This window comes from Mus caroli, unplaced genomic scaffold (assembly GCF_978045245.1).
Source record: "Mus caroli unplaced genomic scaffold, Mus_caroli_1 scaffold_15, whole genome shotgun sequence".
NCBI classification, from domain to species: Eukaryota; Metazoa; Chordata; class Mammalia; order Rodentia; family Muridae; genus Mus; species Mus caroli.
Genome location: NW_028227270.1, coordinates 90,951,192 through 90,971,466, shown reverse-complemented (window position 1 = coordinate 90,971,466; position 20,275 = coordinate 90,951,192). Strand labels below are relative to the sequence as shown.

Genomic DNA, 20,275 nt, shown 5'->3' with positions numbered 1-20,275 from the left:
GTTGTTGCTGCAGATGAATTTAAAAATTTCACCTTTTAGTGAGGCATGGCTACTCTTGAGTATTATCCCAGCACACTAGAGGCTGAGGCTGCAGGATCGCTAAGAGTTTGATACCAAGCCTGGGATACATAGTTGAGTTTCAGGCCAGCCTTGGTATAGAGTGAGACAGCATCTTGGAGAGAAAAAAAATAGTAACAAACCCTTAGCCTTTACACTGGTAGCATATACTCTTGGTATTAATTAAAAGCATGGGCAGACAGAGAAGGATGGATAATGAAGGCCAGTCTTTCTACTGGCTCGTTTCCTAGACGACTCTTTCTCCTGCATCTTCTTCTAGGGATCGACTGTGTCTACTTGTGCCCAGGATGGTCTCTTTTGTCTCCTTTCTGCCCACGTGACCGTGCCCATGTGACCGCGCCCACATGACCGTGCCCACATGACCACGCCTACGAGATCGCGCCCACTTGATGGCCTACCTTTCTTCAGTTTGCTTTTTCTCTCTACTTCTATTTTGTGCTCCTCCATTCTTACCCTGTTTCTTAGAAACTGATTCATATCAGCATGAGGAGCTTTGAAGATATCTGACCTCCTTTCTGCCCTTTCTCTTCCATTTCTAGTCTTTCAGGAACAGCCGTGGCCTTTTGTACATATTGACCTGCTCTTGTTTGGGGCGTAAGAGGGCTAGGTCAAGGTCTTTTAGCACCTAACCCAGGAATATGAAGAGTTCCCGATCACCCCTTCACTCGGGAGCTATGAGAGGAGAGGTTGTTTTCATTTTCCCCTCAGCGAGATGGGAGCAGCGAGACATCTGTATAAGGACTTCGGTGTGTTGGACTGAAAACTGCTTTGCCTATAGCTGGCTTACTGACCACCGTACTTGCTTAGAATTCTTGATCATCCACTAGAAATCATACTTTTGCAATTATTATATGATGAAGTGCATCATTCTCAGAGGCATTGTAGTACCAGGTGGATGCATGGAATGGACAGAGAAGAGTCTGTCTGTTTTAAAAAAAAATCCATTGAATATATTATTGTCAGATAAAGGACACACCAGATATTAAACTGGTAAGAACACATGCTACACTTGATTTTAGCCAAAAGATGAGAAGCTGTGGAAACTAGGCTCTCTCAGACCCACTTGGCTGTGTGATTCCAGTGCCTTTGATGGTATTAAGGATGGGCGGGCTGGCTTTAGGTTAAAGGAGGACCTATTAGAGTCAGGTCCACACACTAAGAACCTTCATTTTCGTTTCTACTTTCCAGTGGTCTTGGCTTAAAGGTTGTAGCAGTATCTTTGACAGTTTTTATTATTTTTTCAAATAATGAAAGGGGTTCATTTTGGTGTGTGTTGACCAGAATGGATTGACCTTTGTGATTCTAGAATCTTCTCCCTGTTAAAGGCAGAGTGTCTTGGGAACTTGTATTCTACTCTGGGAAGAGTTCATGCAAAGAGAACAGCTGCTCACTCTTGTTTGTCAAGGATGAGATTTTTTAGCCTCTCTCTCCATTCGAAAGGAACACTGGCCTGGTCTCCCAACAGTAACTGTCAATTTACCTATAGGTTATTTAACAAGAGGGAAACAAACAGATGTGGTAGATTGTGTAGGGAAAGTAAAATTAATTTTTTTTCTTAAATTAACCTTACTTAGCTGCTCTTCCTTTTAGCCCTGTGAACATTTTTGCATAGTTTACTTTTTTATTTTTTACCAGAGTCTCATGTATTCTAAGCAGACCTCAAACTCTATATGTGTGGGGAAGATAGCTTTGAACTTCTGATCTTTCTGTCTCCACCTCTACAGTTCAGAGATTACAGGCATGCAACACCATGCTTGCTTTATGAGACGTTGGGGCTCAAAATCAGAGCCTTGTGTGTGGTAGGCAAACACTCTGGCCACCAAGCAAGCTATGCCCCTCGTCCATATTCTCCGTTTTATGGCTAATTTTCTACTTTACAAAAACATAATTTGCTGTATGTGTCATCTTTCTACTTAAGCATGTAGAGGGTTTTAAGGGATGTCACTGTTTGACTGTTGGCTTTTGTTGTCGTAGTTTATAGGATAATGAGGTTGTAAATAAAAAACAGCCATTTCATCAAGGTGGGGCCCTGACTCATGATGGTGAATAATGAATTATGATTATGGGCCTTAGTTTGATGAAATTGTAGGGAAAATTTGAAGGAAAGCAGTGGTGATAAGGCAATTTAGAAATAAACTACTTATGGCTTTATCAGAGCGGCAAAGCTGCATTCTGTGTACGTGGTGACCTTTGAACACCTTTAGAGTAGTGTGTGTCTAGGTCTGGTTCCATGGGGTAATTTCTAGAAGAGTGGGAAGTGTTAGGAAAGAGCAAGGGAAATCCCTCTAAGAAAATCAGGCTGGCCAAAGGCTGAAGGAAGTGAACCGAAGTGAGGAGATGGGCTGACCAAGTAGGGTGCAAAGCTGTATGATCAGGAAGACCTCAGGAAGGACAGGCTCAGGAAGACCTCAGCATGCCGCTTAGGCAGCGGGGTAGGGTGGGCTACCATCAGTGTAGCAGGGTGTGTGTGGTATTAGTGGGGTAGGGTGTGGTATCTGTGGGGTAGGTGTGGTATCAGTGGGGTAGGATGGGATGTCATTAGTGGGGTAGGGAAGGTGGAATATCAGTGAGACTCATTTCCTGAAGAGGACCTTGAACATAGAGGGCAGCTTCTTTGTTCCATTAACTTCTAAGGAGCTCTCTTCAGCTCCTGAGAAAATTCTATCATCGTTACTGTATTTATAAAAATTAAAACCACCAACATTATGATGTAACTATTAAATAAGCCCAGAGTTTTTGATATTTTACTGATTTCTCTATTATCCTCTCTATTGTCCTGTTCTCTGTGCTAGTATTTCATAATTCATGTTTCACCTATTTTATATATTTTTAATGTACTTAAAGGTTGCCCAACGATTGTCGCAACCTAATTCTTGAATGGTCCATTCTGTCTGAACAGAAGCCCCGTCTCATTAGCAAGTTTCTCATCCTGGCACATCTGGCTCTGCCTTTCCTCTTCTGCTAGCCCAGGCAACCCTGTTCTTCATGCCCACATAACTGCCTGCTGTGGACATTACCTCTGAATGGACCTTTGCTGTGTATGATTCTGTGTGACTGGCACCTCACACCCAGGGTCTTTGGAGATTTTTGGCTGGGTCATTACGCTCTGTTTGAGTTTTTCTATGGGAATGCTTTGAGACAGGGGCTTACAGGGCACACCTTTGACATAATTTGGCTTTACTCTTGCCAGGTACTCAGGGAATTTCTCAGAACTGTCTCATTTAAGCAGCATTTTCTATGTGTGATGTGAACTGTCATCCTCAGGGGAGACTGCATTGTTGTCTCAGCCCAGAACCAAGGCCTGTCTGTGTGACATGTGGAAGCTGGTTCTCTTCTACCGTGAGGGTCCTGGAGATAGAGATCAGGTCATCGGGGCTTGGTGACAAGTGTCTTTACCCACTGAGCCATCTCACTGACCCTAAGAATCTCATTTTTACTAGATCAGGTGTACATGGAAATGACCAGTCTGTTGCCATACACCCATGCTTAACTTAATATAAATACAGAAAGTTACAAAGAAAAATATAGCTATTTGAAGATTCAAAGGTTAGCACACATACTGAGAGTTCTTTAGTTTGTCAGCTGAGTGGTCTATAAGAATAAAACTCCCATCAGCAGCGAGTGTTCCTAAGGTCCGATCATCTTTCTAATGCCCTTCCTCATCACGAGAAACTGGAGTCTTTGGAGAAGCACGTGTAGGGCTCAACTGTGAAATCTGTAAGATGAACCTGGAGTTTTGTCTTTTCTGCCTTTTTTTTGTAGTTCCAGAAAGTATAGAAGTACCCTAAATAAAAACCAATTAATTAATTAATTAATTAATTTCATGCATGACAGTGGTAAGTCAGATAGTCTCAGGAGGTGGTTGAAAAATGGGGAATCCTGGAGCAAAGTGTAACGAATTAAGAAAGAAATCTAAGACCGGGGAGGATATATTAAAGAAGATTACAACATAGCCTACTTAGAGATAATATGCATTCTTCAGTATAACTTACCGTGTAAAGTCGCCGTTCTGTAAGTTCACACCAGGAAGTGAGGCTGCCTAGATAAATGGCTGCCTAGATAAATAAGCGGAGGGAAGCTGAGGAGTACGGTCCTCTCAGAAGAGACGTAGAGGTATAGATTACCATGTATTTTACACAGAACATCTAGAACCTTCTACAGAATACTAGTAATTTGTGCTCTTCCCCCATTACCGCTTTCAATAGCGTCGTGTGGGAACAGGCCGGGGTAAATGACCTTACAGTGGAGCCAGGTCTGCGTCACCTCTGCAAGCGCACATACTGGGAGAGGTGGCTTTGCTCACAGCAGGTCACCCTGAAAGTGTGCAAGTGGCATCAACTGCTCTGACCTTCCTTGCAGAAACCCATAGCCTGTGTGATTCTGAACAGAGTATCAGACAGATACTAAGTTTGAGTTCCTAGTGGCATTTTTGGGGGTGGGGGAAGAGTCTCATGTCACTGTGGCTGACCTCAGACTCCTGTACAGCTGGGCCTCTTAGCCCCGGATCCTCCTGCCTCCAGCTGCTAAGTGCTGGGATTCCAGGGGTGCACAATCACACCCAGATGAGTTGAGAGTTTCTGTAAAGATTTTTCAAAGCTTTCTGGGGCAAACAATTAATGTGTTGTTTATTTCAAAGTGGGAGGAGGGTTTTGATATTCATAGTGTGTGTTAAATGTGAGGTGACAGATATGCTAAAGTTACTCACATTTGATTGTCATGTAGAGGGTACCTATGTGGGAGCATCATGCTGTACACTATGTGTCTGTATACTCATTGTCTGTAAGTTCAGACTAAAACCCAAGAGCACTGTTTAACCTGAATTAATGCCTTGGCTTTTTGAAAATGGTCAGGTAAGGGGTTGGTTTTAGGGGAGGTGGCAAAGCACAGGTTGAAATTGACTGTTTGGTCAATTCTCTGCAAATAAAAAAATGTTTCAGGATGAAAAAGTTAAACAAGCTTTACCTTGAGAAAGGGACAGAGACCATGGAATATTCCAGCACTGTGCAGTGTGCACTCCCAGCTCTGGACTTTCAAGATCTGAGCAAAGTGAGCCTGTGGTGTGTAGTGTGCTTGTGCTAAACTTAACACATGGGGCTGTGTGCCGTGTACATGCAACAACCTTAGCACATGGGGTGATGTGCCGTGTACATGCACCAAACTTAGCATCCAGGGCTGTGTGTAGTATACATGTAATACACATCAGGCAGTGTGTAGTGTTTTAAAGTTACCCTGCAGGGTGGTGTGTAGTGTGTATGTAATAAACCTAACACACAGGTGAAGAAAACTGTCAGAGTCATCAAAATCAGGGGAACCCAGGTAGTTTTCGCAGCAGAGGAGGCTAAAATGGCATGGAACTGTAATGTAGCGTTCTGGAATCCTGAAGCAGAGAAGAAACATCGGGAAAGTCAGGAATCTGAATGAAGCGTGGCTCTTAGTTACTAGTGCCAAAGGCTCAGTTATAACACTTTAAGGAGAATAATAGGCTTTTTCTCCTGTTTGTTCTTTTAAAGTCCTTTAGTGCTTTGTTTCCTTAAAACTCCCTCCCTCTCCCTCTTTCTCTCCCTCCCTCATTCCCTGCATCCTTTCCCTCTCTCTCTTTCTCTTTCCTTTTCCATCATCTACCATCTATCTACTTACCTATTATCTACCTACCTACTTGCCTACCTGCCTACCTGCTATCTACCAATCTACCTTTCTGTCATCTATCATCTATCTATAATCTCTTATGTTTGTAATTCAATAATCTACCAGTCTTCCCTCTACCTCCCTAAGTATGTACTTATTTTTGGTTTTATTTTCAATTGTAGAGTGAGTCAGCCTCTCATTCCATACAATTGAATAAGGATTCCTATGATCTGGGAAAAGCAACTTGGGTTGTTGGGCCCAGCTCTCGAACCATGCAGAAACAAAACCAGAACCATGAGTGGTCATTTTAGCCCCTTCTCCTGTGAGGCAGGGCCTATGAGAGGGTGTTGGTCTGCTTGCTGTTGCTTTGTCAAATTATCTGAGACTTTCAGCTTATAGAACAAAAAGGTTTGCTATGGATCTTGCCTTCAGAGGATTCAAGTTCCCTGGTCTTATTGCTTTGCGGGTATGGTGTAATAGTAACCTCACTGGGCATATGACAGAGGAGAGCCCTTAGGGTGGCCAGGAAGCAGAGAGACAGCAAATGTCCTAGGACTCCATATCCACTTCAAGGGTGTACCTCCAATGATTTAACTTCCCTTCACTAGGCTCTGCCTCTTGAGACACAACCATCTTCCCATAATGCTATAGGCTGTGGACTAGGTCTTTCACACATTTAAGATGGAAACCGTAGAAGATAAAATACTAGGGAAATAGCTAATTAATTAGCATCAGGTGTGTGTGTGTGTGTGCTCGTGTGTAAGGATAATGGCAGAGAGAATTTCATTATGATGCATCTTGACACTGATGGAGGAGCACAGTGATAGAGACCTTGAAGGGGTGACTTTATTTTCAGCCTGTTCTATTTGGATCCAATGCAGGAGTCTAACCAAGAACAATGATCCCTGTTAACTTTCATCTAGTTGTTACTATGTGTCAAAACAGTTCTTTGGCTGTAGTAAGTACAGTCAACTAGTGGGAGATGTTGATAGGGTGAGCGTGGGCACATTTCTTGCTCTTCCGAGACTCTTGCATAAAGCCCGTGCTGATGCCTTTTAACTATAAAACTATTACCTAGAATTCTTAGTTTTATTCTACCAATCAACTTCATATATACTATATTGGTAGAAATTGAATTGGGACCAGTATTTTTCTGGGCCTTCTCTTTCTCGTCTCTCTTTTCTCTCCCCTTCCTCCCTCCCTCCCCTTCTTCTTTCTTTATTCCCTTTCTCCTTCCATCCACCTTGGTTTCTCTTCCCCTTCTCCCTGTTGTAATTTTTCTTGTGCTGGGGATGGAACTCGAGGTCCACACTGGGCAGTGCTCTTCAACTGAGCTATGTTCCCAGCCTCCACAGGATTTTCCAGTTAAAAGATTGGAACATCAATCTACAATTGCATCAGTATGTAATTGTGCTTGGTTTTACTTTCATCTTACAGTTGGCTTTATTAAAATCTTTGCCTACATCTTAAGTCATTTCCGTGATGATGAAAGAACTTTAGCTTGCCTTAAATCTTCAGGCTCCTGGTTGGGTAATCTTTGAGAATGAACAATTTTTTTTTTTTAAAGATTTATTTTATTTATTATATGTAAGTACATTGTAGCTGTCTGTCTTCAGATGCACCAGAAGAGGGCATCAGATCTCATTACGGGTGGTTGTGAGCCACCATGTGGTTGCTGGGATTTGAACTTCGGACCTTTGGAAGAGCAGTCGGGTGCTCTTACCCACTGAGCCATCTCACCAGCCCCGAGAATGAACAATTCTTAACTTCTCTTTCTCTAACCCTCAACCACAGAGGCCCGCCCACGCAACCCGTCCTGCGTTTGGCACAGCTCACAAGTTTTCCTTAGGTTTTGACCTTGGTAATGATCACAGAAAGTTGCCGCCATCTCCTCTCCATTCACTTTCCTCATTATAGGAACTTTTAAGTGCATGTTGTTCAAACAACAGGAGGCTGTAATCTACTTGTAAGCAATGTAGGTATCTGCCTTGAGATAATTAAAACCCTCTTAAGCACCATTAGGCCAGTCAGGTGATTTTGGCAAGTGTTCCAACCCTTGTAGGACAAAGTTGCTAAGACAGCCAAGAGTTTCAGTACAGCCATTGACACTCTGACTGTCTCTTAACCAACACTGACATGTTGCTAGTGTTTGAGAGACTAGCAATGTGAGAGGTTGAGAGGTTACAACATTCTAATTGGCTTGAGCTCCCTCCTGTGTAGACTTGCATCTGAGCCCCTTAACTCCTGCTCTGGGGTTCAGGGACCCACCTGTCTGTAAGGCTTTAATAAATGCTACTTGTGTGATCCTGGATTTGAGTGCTGCTTTTGATTGCCACTTTCTTTGGTCTCCTAGGACCTTCAGAGAGTCCCATGTGAGTGCAGGTGCCTGTGGAGACCAAAGACATCAGATTCTTTGAGCTGGAGTTATGGGTAGCTATGAGCTGCTGATAAGCACACAGAAACCAGACTCAGGTCCTCTCTAAAGGGCGGTATGCTCTTCCCTGCTGAGCCATCTCTCAAGCTCTGGGAGGAGGTTCAGTTTCTGGCAGAGGCTGATGTACACGGGGACTCTGTTTTTCTAATGCAAGGGGTTTGGAGTGGCAAGCTGAAGGAATGAAAACAGACAAAACTGCAGAGCCAGGTTGGGTGACACATACTTTTGGGTTTTCTGTTGAGATCTGTTTGTGACCTCACCTTGCTCAGTGATGGCAGTTATAGCAAGAATTGGTTTATGGAGAGTTCCTTGTAGGCTTACAGCAGATATCTATTAGTGCAAGCCAGTTACACTTTTGGGGCCTCATCTCTGTCATGTGAGCATATGATTCAGACGGTATGGCCAACTCTTGGGAAAGCTTTAGTTTAGTAAATGTTTGGTTAACACATATTATCTGCTCCATGGTTTTGAAACTCAGATAAAAAGTCTTCCTTGTTAAAACACATAGGCAAAGAGTTATCGCTCAAGAATTGTCTTAGGGCTGTTTTGGTGCTTCTGGGGTCAGAACCCAGGGCTCTGTGCATGCTGGGTAAATGCTCTACCACTGAGTTACACCTACAACCCTAGGTGCTTTCTTCTCAGTGGTCTAAGATGGACAACTCCATCATGCCATCTTAGATTTACCAAGCCTGTCCTTGGAGCTTCCTTAGTCAATGTCTGGGATGCAGGGACAGGGAGGCAATGTGAGAGGTATTTGGGTAGTTTCTAGAAGAGAAACTCAAGGTAGGATTCATGACAGGATAAAGGGATATAAGGTCCTTTAAGGCAGGGAAAAAGGAGGTGGGGTGGGAATCAGGAGAAGGCACAAGGCGAGATATATGAATGACAGATTGGAAGGAAGAAGGTTTTGATTGTAGTGAAATTGGAGAATGGAATTATGATCAGATTCAAGGAAGTTTGATGTATCCAGGAAGTGACAAAGCCTTTCAAAGGCATGGCTCTTGTAAGATAAAGCCTGTGGGGTTTTTTAATCTCTGAGATGCTGAGGTGACGAGCCTGGTGGTTTCTTACCACCCAAGGGGCTCTGCCTGTGCAAACTCCTTCCCTTGTCTTTTGAAACAGGCGTCGAACTAAAGAACCACCAGGTTTACTTTTCTTTCAGCCATCTGCGTACATAAAGAGATATAATTTCTGTTTCTTCTAGAGAAAAAAAATGAACTGATTTTTGTCTTTTTAGCAAGGGTCTCATGGGGTAGCCTCCACCAGCCTGGAATGCTTATATGACTTGGGTTGACCTTGATCCCACAGCTTTTTGTGTGAGTGTCTCAGCCTGCCGGTTTCTGGGATTTCAGGGGTGGGCTACCATGCCATGGTCTGGAAATGTTTACTTCCTGAAGAAGTCTGGCCTGAGGTATCCTTATTTGTTGCATTACACAGGGGTCTATTGCCCACATTGCCTTCAGCTTCTGGTTATATTGCTAACAGAGCTGTGAGTAAGACTTTCAAATTGAGACTTCGTTTATTACCATATTATGCCTTTTGAAGCCACAACACATCTTTATGTGGTAAGAAATAACATTCCCCCCAAAAGCCCCATTGGCTATGTGACTTGTATGTTCCATGGCTGGCTAGCAGTGCAGTCTGAATTTTGACCCCGCCCCCCTATTTTTTTTAAAAGATTTATTTATTTATTTATTTATTTATTTATTTATTTATTTATTTATTTATTATGTGTAAGTACACTCTAGTTGTCTTCAGACATCCCAGAAGAGGGCATCATATCTCATTATGGATGGTTGTGAGCCACCATGTGGTTGCTGGAATTTGAACTCAGGACCTTTGGAAGAGCAGCCAGTGCTCTTAACTGCTGAGCCACCTCTCCAGCCCCCAATTTTCCTTTCTTACCTACTCATTGATGTTTATGCTTCAAAGCAGGGATGACTTGAGAATATTTGGGTAATCGTGGGAACACATCACATCCTCCGAGGCTTGATCACTGGCTGGTCAGGTTTGTGCAATAACTAGGGGACTTGTTCTCCACCATTGTCCCTTGCATGTGATACAGTAGCTGGGCAGGTGGGTCACACACAGTGTTTTGCTCTGTGCAAGTCAAGTCGTGTCCCTCTGTAGGTGGGTTATGGTTTGGAAGGACATTAGTACACTGAGATGTGGCTGAGGGAAAGTGAACAGGGAAGTATTCAACCTTGAATAGGCGTTTGATCTTTGAGCAGGCATTGCCAGTGCAATGGAGGATTCCCCAAGAGAGATGGCATCCCAAAGGCCATTTAGCAAGGAAATGAGTGTTGTAGGCCTACAGGAGGAAGGGGAATGTTAAAATTTCTTAAGAAGAAAGCTGGGGTTAGTGAAGAATGAAGTTTTGTGAGCATAGCTAATTGCTGAGTTCAGGAGGGGCTGCGGTGTGAGGAAGTGACCATACCTATTGTGGACTGATCACAGGGAAGTCTGTCTGATAGCTTCAAAGAAGGGAGGTGAAGATGGCAAGAAGGGCAAGAGAGCTTTGCTTAATGTTTTTTAAAGAAAGAAAGGAATTGGCTGTATTGGAAGACAGATGTGAAGAAACCATAAAACCTGAGAAGCTGTAAGAGACAAAGTGACATTAACATGAAGAAGGATGGATTCGGAGTTTGGTGGACTGAACTCACTGGGAGGGGAGTGGGGGTGGTGGTGAGTTAGAGTCACTTCCGGGTACACAACAGAAGAGCACTGATGTGCTATTTTTTTTCATTAAGAGGGAGCCAAATAGATGGAAATAGTCAGATGGAGGGAGGGGTCCAAAGAAGGGACGTGGGTCTCTCAGGGACTGAATGTTTCCACGCTGTGATGTCCAGTCATTGATGCTTCTCTTCACCATGGTCACCTCGGGCCTTCTCACACTGCTGTCAGCTTCCCATCTTTCTGATGATCTTAGAAGCTGCCTGGGGTGCACCGGGGGGCAGTAAGAGGAAGCGGGATTTTCCAGGTCTCAGACAAAGTCTGAGCTTTGTACAAAGGGGTTATTTGAGCTTTTACCTCTGTGGGGGTTTGGTCTACATTTTTACTCCCTTGGAAATTTCCTGTCTGTTACAGTAATCAGACAGCTTACTGTTCTCAAGGCTGAGTGGTCTCTGAGTTGTAGGTCTGTGTTTGGTTCTCTTTATGGTCCCTAGCTTACGGTTTAGTGTATGTACACCCTTGAGTTCTCCTCTACATCCTGTGGGTTTGTTCACACACTTCCCTGGCCTACCTAAGGCATGTCCGCTCCTTCCTCCACTTCCTTTCCATTTCTTCCATTTCTCCTTTCTGTTCTGTTCAACAGTCTTTCATGTAGCCCAGGCTGACTATAAACTTGCTATGTAGCTGAGGCTGGCTCTCATTCCTTTCCTTCCTGCCTTCATGCCCCAAGTGCTGGGATTACAGACATGTGCCTCCATACTTGCTTCTTGCTGCTCCAGTTTCCATTGTAGATAGAAAACCCATGGGCATTATCCTTTTAACACTTCTTTCATAAATGACTCCAGTGACCTAGTGCTCCATATTATGACCTACCCTCCCCCTTCACTGTTGAAAGCAGAGATTGACTTCACTGTTATTGTAATTTTCAAAAATATTTTTTAAAAGTTTAGGATTACATGTATGTGTCATGTGTCTTTGCGTGTGTGTGTGTGTGTGTGTGTGTGTGTGTGTGTGTGTGCATATGCATGTGGGTTGTCTTTGGAGGTCACAAGAGGGCATTTGGTTCCCTAGACCTGAACTTACCCGTGGTTGTGAGCTGCGTGATGCAGGTACTGGGAGGTGAATACAGTTCCTCTGTAAGAGCCACGAGCAGTCTTAATCACTAAGTCACCTCTCCAGCTCGGCAAATTGTTTTCAGTTTATAAAACTAGAATTTGAATCTCTTCAGAAAGGGTATGGGAAGAAGTATGTGAATGCTTTGGGACTCCAGCACTCTTGCCTTGGTGACTGCACCTCATTTAGTGTGCTGTGGATGTGCTATGACATGTTTTATTTGTTTTTGACTAGAAAGTTAAAAAGCTACCACACCTATAATCTGATTCCTTTCCTTACTTCGTTGTTGATAAGACCCAGGCACATTATAATTTGATACATTGCTCAGGGACACCAAGCGAGCTTTTTTTTTTTTTTTTTTTTTTTTTTTGACATGTCATATTCTTTCCAATTTTGAATTCTTTCTAGTCTGTTCTTCTCTTCAGAATCAGTAAAATGTAACCACATTAAAAAGGCTAGGCCTAGGGTAGGGTAAGGGACTGCACACACCTTTGAACTCAGCAATTCGGGGGCAGAGGAAGGACGATCAATATTGCCTTGAGGCTAGCCTGATCTACACCTTGAGTTCCAGGTCAGTCAGTGAGACTCTGTCTCAATTGAATAAATGAATGAATGAATAAAAATAATAAAAAACAAAGAAAAGAAAAGAAAAGAAAAGAAAAGAAAAGAAAAGAAAAGAGAAGGCTAAACATCCAAATTAGGTTCCTGCAATTGGAGTTGTTGATTGGTGTTTAAGCATTCCAAGCAGTTTAGGAATTCTCTCTGGGGTTCTTGGGAAGACTTTGTTAATATCTGAATGAACGAGTTGTGGGAGTCAAAGATGGTTTAGAGGAATAAATAGGCAAAGCTATTTTTATCCTAAAGATGTTTAAATTTGTCATAAGCATTTCTGACCAACTTGTGAGTAGTTTATAGCTGTGTTTACAAGCTTTAGTTTTTGCCCAAGGCTGAGCAGGTCACCATGCCAACGCCTTCCCGCTTCGCACTTTGGAAGGCTGAGAGTGGAGCTGTTAAATGAACTAGAACCAGTCACTGACCCCAGGTTCTGTGGTGCGGATTTCCTCCTGAATTTCTGGTTAGTTTAATCTCATTCTGGAAGTATATATTTTCTCCTAAATCCCATGGCAAGACACAGTTTCCACCTCTTTATACTGTGACTCCAACATGTACCATGTCTTGAAGGGTTTCTCACGGGCTCTGCCCGTAAGTGGTGGAATTTCCTGCTGGCCTTCTGTGGACTCTCCTGATTCAGAGCTTCGCAGCCAGCCACTGGCCTCCCGTTCTGCCGAGGTTCATGCTCAGCTTTTCTCTCTTGTTTCTCAAGCCCTGGTCTTTGGCTGTAGGAGGGATGAGCTGTGTGGATCTTCAAGTGCTCGGACTGGAGGGTGGAGGCAGAGCTCCCAGGCAGCGGGCTTGCCTGGTGCATCAGTTGTGGTAATGTGGAGAACAATGAGTAGAGGAAGCTAGAGCCTCCTTCTCCGTGCCTGGAACCTGCAAGCGGGTTTGTGCCAGCAGTGAATTGAGTCTGTTCCCTTCTCCCTCATCACATAGTGATCTGAGGCTTCTAGTCAGAAGTAAAAAACATATCAGAACTGGTGAGGCTTTAGGCATGCAGTCAGTCCTTAAATGTTAGCCTTCATCTTTTGAAAGACGATGACAGGTAGGTTCGGTGGTGGTATGAAAAAATGGTGAAAGTCTTTGGATCTTAGAGAATAAAATAAATGTGTTAAGGAAGTTTTCATTTACTTATTTTTATTGTTTATGTACTAGCCCAAATGTATGTATGTGTGCTATGTGCCTGCCTACAGGTGCCTGTGAGGGTCAGAAGAGCTATCTCCCACCTATGTGAGTGGTGTTGGGAACTGCTGTTTTTATTTTGTTTCGTTTTGTTTTGTTAAGATCATCTCTTGTAGCCCTGGCTGGCCTAGAACTTGCTTGGTAGACCAGACTAGCCTCCAATTCAATAGAGATAACCTTCCTCTGCCTCCTGGGTGCTGTGATTGAAGGCGTGTGCCACCATACTGGCTCAACACACTGGGGTATCTCCACAGAAGAAGGCATTGGATCTCTTGGAACTGGAGTTATAGATGTTGTGAGCTGCCATGTGGTTGCTGGGAGTTGAACCTGGGTCTTCTAGAAGTGCAGCCAGTTCTTTTAATCGCTGCACCATCTCTCCAGCCCTTCACATTCCAGGAAAGCTTACATGGAAGAGTCAGTGTGGACCCAGAGATTAGGTAGGCTATTCTACATCCTGGGCTGAGCTGATCTGTCTCAATTGCAGGTAATGCTACTGGGATGCTTTGGGGAACTTGATGAGGCTGGAAGCAGGAGAGAGGGTCAAAGGGTGAGTCCTTGGTACATTGGTCTCCCCAGAGGAGGGAAGAGTGTTCTCATAGCAGTCTTTCCTCTTCCTCAGGCAGGGTGATTGAGGACAAGGAGAATGGTAGAAGGTCACTTTCTAGTGTTCTAGGAGTGGAACAGCTCTGATAATGTATGGGCCCAGATGGAGAGATTGACAGCCTGCTTGATTTTGCTGGTTGAACGCTTGAGTCTTCTCTAGAATTATAATGAGACCACATGACCAATGCAGTAGTATTAAGAGAGGGCTGTTCTCTTGAAGGAAATTCGTGTCTCTGTAAAAAGAAGTGGAAGGAACTCCTGCCAAGTATAGGAGGCACTGTCTAGAAGACAAAACGTCTATTGGCAACTTTACCTGGGACTTTCCAGCCTCTAGAACTGTTTTTGTTGTTTACAAATTACCTAGCTCAAAGTGAGTTGTTATACTAGCACAAAAACACCAAGACAGTTTTCTGGAACTTTCCAATGAATTATTTATACAACTCTGAGATATTTATACTTCTGTGTAATCATCATCATCGTCGTCATCGTCATCCTCCTCAGCTTCTTCTTCTTCTTTTTTTTTTTTTTTTTTTTTTTTTTTTTTTTTTTTTTAGGACAAGTTCTTTCTGTATTGTTGACAGTTCTAAAATTTGCTATCTAGAACAGGCTAGCCACAAACTCACAGGGATTTGCCTGCCTCTGCTGAGATTAAATGTGTGTCACCGCACAATGATTTATACTTCTGATTTATAGCTAAGGAATTTGAGCAATGTGTCTTGACTCACTGGCCTTCTATGTAGGTGAACAATGACCTAACCTAAGTACTTCTAACTGTCTAGCATAGGCTGTCTTGTGATACCTTTCTGCCTGTAAAAATGATGTGTGTTGGTGTGTGCTCCTTAAATTCACTGCAGACGTAGGGTAGTCATCAGTCATTTGAGGCATTAGACCTTAACTGTATACAACTTTCCTTAGTGCTTGCGGTTGGAAACACAAGAGTCTTAGGTACTTTTCCGTTGCTCCAATAAGACACCATGACCAAGGCAGTTTATTAGAAGAAGGCTTTATTAGGAACCTATAGGTTCAGATGACCATCATGGCAGGGAGCATGGTAGCAGTCAGGTAGGTATGATGCTAGAGCAGTAGCAGAGAGCTTACATCACACTCTACAAGTAGATACACAGAGAGGGGGGGAGAGAGAGAGAAAGAGAGAGGGGGAGGGAGGAAGAAAGAGAAAGAGAGAGGGAGAGACAGAAGAGAGAGAGAGAGAGAGAGAGAGAGAGAGAGAGAGAGAGAGAGAGAGAGAGAGAGAGAGAGAGAGACTAGGAGACATGCTGGCTTTTGAAATCTCCAAGTCTAGCCCCAGTGACACACCTTCTTCAAGGCTTCACCTCCCAATCCTTACCAAACAGTTCCACCAACTGCTCTGAGTGTATGTGCACCATTCTCATTCAAACTACTACACAGAGTCTCCATCTATCTCCATGCAGACATGAACTCTAGACATCGCACGGGTTGCACCTTCCTTATGTGATGGGGACTGAGGGTGTGTCCTATTAGCAGTCCATAGTGTGCAGGAATCCCTCCTTCTAGAAGGTGGTACTCAAGCTCCTGCCATTTGTAACATGTACAGCACGTGCTGAACCCAGAGCCGGGCTAGGTGGGATCCTGACTGAATTCATTAGATCTGTGTCTCCTGTTCCTTCAGTTTAGGATTTAAGAACGAAGAAATCAGAGGCTGTGGAGATGGCTCAGGCTTTAAAGTGCTAGCTGTTCAAGTTGAAGACCTGGGTTGACATCCTGCCTTAGGGTTTCTAGTGCTGTGAAGAGACACCACGGCAACTCTTGAAAAGGAAAATGTTCAATTGGGCTGGCTTACAGTTTCAGAAGATTAGTCCATTATCATCATGGCGGGAAACGTGGTGTGCAGGCAGACATGGTGCTAGAGAAGGAGCTGAGAGTTCTACATCTGTAGGCAGCAGCGGAAGACTGAGTGCCACACTGGCCATAGCTTGAGCATAAGACACCTCAAAACATGCTCCATAGTGACACACTTCCTCTAACAAGGTCACATCTACCCCAACAAAGCGATACCTCCTAATAGTGCCAATGTCTGTGGGCCAAGCATTTAAACACTTGAGCAGTGCAGAGACAGGCCGATCCCTGGAGTTTGCTGGCCCCCCACCCTAACTGAGTTGATGAACCCCAGGTTCAGTGAGAGTATTTCTAGTCAATGGCATGTCTACTTTAATTACATGTCTCATTAAAGTCGGTTTGGGTTACATCCAACCTCTGTCTGGTTAGTTCATTTTCTTTTGTTCCCAATTTTCAAATTCTAATTAAGCTTTTGTATACCTCCAATGTAAAGCAGTTTGGAAGTTTCCTTAAGAGAGGCCAGTTACTAAATGAAAATTTTAATCAAATTCATTTACGCATGGATAAATTATCTGTTTGAATTTGAAAAGAAGTCACAAGTAATTGGTTTTTAAGTGGCAGAAGGAAGAGTTGGGGTCCCATTTAGAGGTCAGAATTCTATTTCAAAGTACAGCAGTTCCAGTGACTCCAGGGGCCAGGCAATGTAGATTTACACTGGCAGCTTTCTAAGTGTTGACGGGTCTTGAGCTTAGTTAGCAGAATATTGGAGCAGCTGTTTTTTGGAAGACTCAGAAAATAGGATTTGAGGCAGCCTGAGCTGGGGGACTCACTGGCATCAGCTACCAGAGGGTAGCTCACTGGGTACACTCTTAAGAAGAGGGGCCGGGGTATTGAGACTTGGCAAGCTGTGGGCCGGAACACAAGGGAAGTGGCACTGGAGAATGCATGGTGTAGTGAGGTCAGTGAGGGTGGTTGGAGAAAGGGGTGGTTAGGGAAAGTGGAAGGATATAAAGGTATCTTGGGGTTCCTGTAAAGAGCCCATGAAAGCAACAGTCTGTATTAGTCCATGAAGATATAACCTGTATTAGGTACTTTTCTAATGCTGTGATAAAAGTACCTTACAGAGGTAGCTTAAGGAAAGGAGGAAAGAAGAATTTTTTTACCTTTTGGGCTACAATTTAACAGGGTATAGTCAATGTGTGTGTGTGTGTGTGTGTGAATGTCTGTTTCTGTGTGTCTCTATCTCTTTCTTTGTTTCTGATCTCTCTCTCTCTCTCTTTCTCTCTCTCTCTCTGTGTCTGTGTCTCTGTGTGTGTGTGTGTGTGTGTGTGTGTGTGTGTGTGTGCATGTGTTCACAGTGGAGTTCGTGTCTCTGTGTGTGTGTGTGTCTCTGTGTGTGTGTCTGTGTCTCTCTGTGTGTGTGTGTGTGCATGTGTTCGTGTTGATGGGAGTTGAGTACTGAGCCTGCCCTCATCGTGATGGATCAGGAAGTAGAGATGGGCAAGCTGGTACTCATTATACTTGTCCCAAGGACCCCTTTTATTTAGTCTGGGACCCTGACCCATGGAAGAATGCCGTTCACACTTAGGGAGGATCTTCCCTCTTCAGTTAGCCCTCTCTGGAAAAGCTCTCACAGACTCCCCCATGTGTCTGGTTAATACCCTATATGATTATTAATGCAAGCCAGCTGACAATCAAAGTTAACCAGCACAATCTGCTAGTGGAGATGCTTGATAGCCCAGACTGGATGTCACAGGCACAATCAAATTGCCATAGGTAAATGATAGCCATCATCAAAAGCAGGCAAAGGTTGGGTATTTTCCTCTCTTCCAGGGCCGGGATGGACATTTCCATTTCATTTATCTTCCTGCTGGGAATTCCCACGCTCTAGATACTGCTGGCGCGATCATGGCTGTCGAGAAGATGTTTGATGAGTTGAGATTGTCCTGCCCCTATGGAGTGTGTACATAGCATACCTGATAGTTTACTGATTGCCTCACCAATGGCAACTTTATGTGCAGGGAGGCAGCTCATCATTTGTCGTCAGAGTGGCCAGGAACCCACTCTCTTAAGATAAGTCACGTTATCTTAGCAAAATCACTAAGCACTTTTCTAGGAAGTTTCTAGGCCAACAGGAACCTGATGGATCATTCACATGAGATCCAGATTTTGCTATTCAGAGCATTTTAACACTGCAGGGTAAGACGAGGAGAGGCAAGCACTCATTCTTTACCTCCTTTGGATGACAGTACAGTTTACCGAAGGCAGCAGTATTACACCTGTGCCCATAGCATCTCCATAAGGGTTCTCTAATGAAATTTATACCAGAGATTGACAGCAATCCTTCATGCTCCAGTCACAGACCTAGTTAGCGGCTGTTACAGGACCAGGGAACCAATATCCCCACCGTAACACCAGGTGTGCTTGGAAGGACTATCATGGTTAACATAGTAGTAACTTTTTTTAAAAAAAATATTTATTTTATGTGTATGTACATGAGTATAATGTATGTATACCATGTGTGTGCAGTTGTCTGTGGAGACCAGAAGATGGCTCCAGGCCAGAGTAAGAGGCAACTGAGAGCTGCCTAATACTGGAGGTGGGAGCAGAAGTGGGCTTCTTCCTAGAGCAGCAAGTGTCCTTAACTACGAAGCGATACCCCAGTAGCAACTCTTAATTTAAACATATGTACGTCCCGTGATTCTCCACACTGGCGGGCCACTAGCTGTTTGATAAGGATTAGGATGATGGGTTTCATCTTACTTGGTAGCTCTAAGAAGTCTAGCTTCTGCTCAGAAGGAAGTGGTGTCCTTGGGAAGGGGCAGGGCACATCCCAAACAAAATTACAGGCACTTTCATCTCCCATTTCCTTGTATGCAGGCATTCCCCCCGCCCGCCCAACCCCACCCTCCTTCCCCTAGAACTTGCATTCCTGGAAGCTAGCTAGTAGCAGCAGGTAACAGCTTCTGTTTATGGTGTGGAACGATCCAGCTCCAATGTGAAACAGAAAGAGAAGAACTACCAGAGGAGACAGGAAGTTTCACGTGGGCTTAGAATAGAAGAGTCTGGAGGTGTGAGATAGCATCTGCCATTGTAGCTCCTAAGCTCAACATGTAGAGGACTGGCCTTATACACGTCCTCCTCCTGTCTCAGACTCTGAAGTGAAGGATTATAGGTGTGAACCATTATGCTTGGTGAGAGTAGCCTCAGTGTTAGTTTAGTTCGAGAACCTTTTGGACAGCTGAAGGATGCTCAGTTCTTCCATAAGGACTTGGTGGAGCTGTCCTAGAGGTAAAGCGAGGAGGGAGGTGAAGCTCTTAGGGGCAGAGTCACAGCTTGAGATTTGGGGAAAGTAATGGAAATGAGAAAAGAAGAAAAAAAAATCAGACAAAGCTGGCCTCTTAGGAGATGACTCCTAACAAACCTGTCAGATTCTAGGAGGCATCAGGATACACACTGCACTTGCTGTGCATAGCTGCATTTCTTGGTGAGTTTTAAAAATAGTCATAATTGTTATCACAGCATCTCCAGGTAGATCAGAGGCCTTTTGTTTGCTGCTTAAGAAGCAGGAACAGATGAAACTTCCTGAGGATCAAAGGCCAGACTGTTGGCGGAAAATGATTAGCACCAGCCCGGTTTTCACTGCCGAACGAAGCTCCTCCCAGCAAGGTTCTTGGTACTGTGTTCTGAGTTATGGGAGCAGCTAGTCGTTCTTGATGGGCGAGTTGGACTGCTAAGGAACGTGGGCATTCTCCTCTGTGTGAAGTACCTGGTAAGTGGTTGGGTTCTGCTCATAATTATAATTGTAATTATGAGTCTACACCTTTCCATAGTCTTTGAAATAGAATTTAACAAGAAATGAGTACTTTTGGTCATCTTCTCCTCGGAATCATATAATAGACCTGTTTAAAGGAAAAGCTATCAGGGCTGGGGAGACGGCTGAGCAGGTAAAGGTGCTGGCCATCAAACTTGACAGCCTTGACTTTGATCCCCAGTGCCCGCCTGGTGGAAAAAGAGAACTGACTCTCTCTGTTATCCTCTGACTTCTGCACACACACAATTCAAAATGTAATAAAATAAAAATAAATTAAAAAGGCTCAGCTTAAAACAATTACCTAGTTTTGAAACAAAACATCT

At 43.8% G+C, this 20,275-nt stretch overlaps 1 protein-coding gene and 1 non-coding gene across 2 annotated transcripts in view; one reads left to right on the top strand and one right to left on the bottom strand.

Annotated features, from left to right (window-relative positions):
- Mboat1 (membrane bound glycerophospholipid O-acyltransferase 1) overlaps window positions 1-20,275 on the top strand; it is a 108,367-nt gene that overhangs the window by 11,957 nt on the left and 76,135 nt on the right. The window lies entirely within an intron of this gene.
- On the bottom strand, window positions 933-1,116 carry LOC115029152 (U2 spliceosomal RNA). Its single transcript, XR_003834718.1, has one exon. It is a non-coding gene; the product is annotated as a U2 spliceosomal RNA (small nuclear RNA).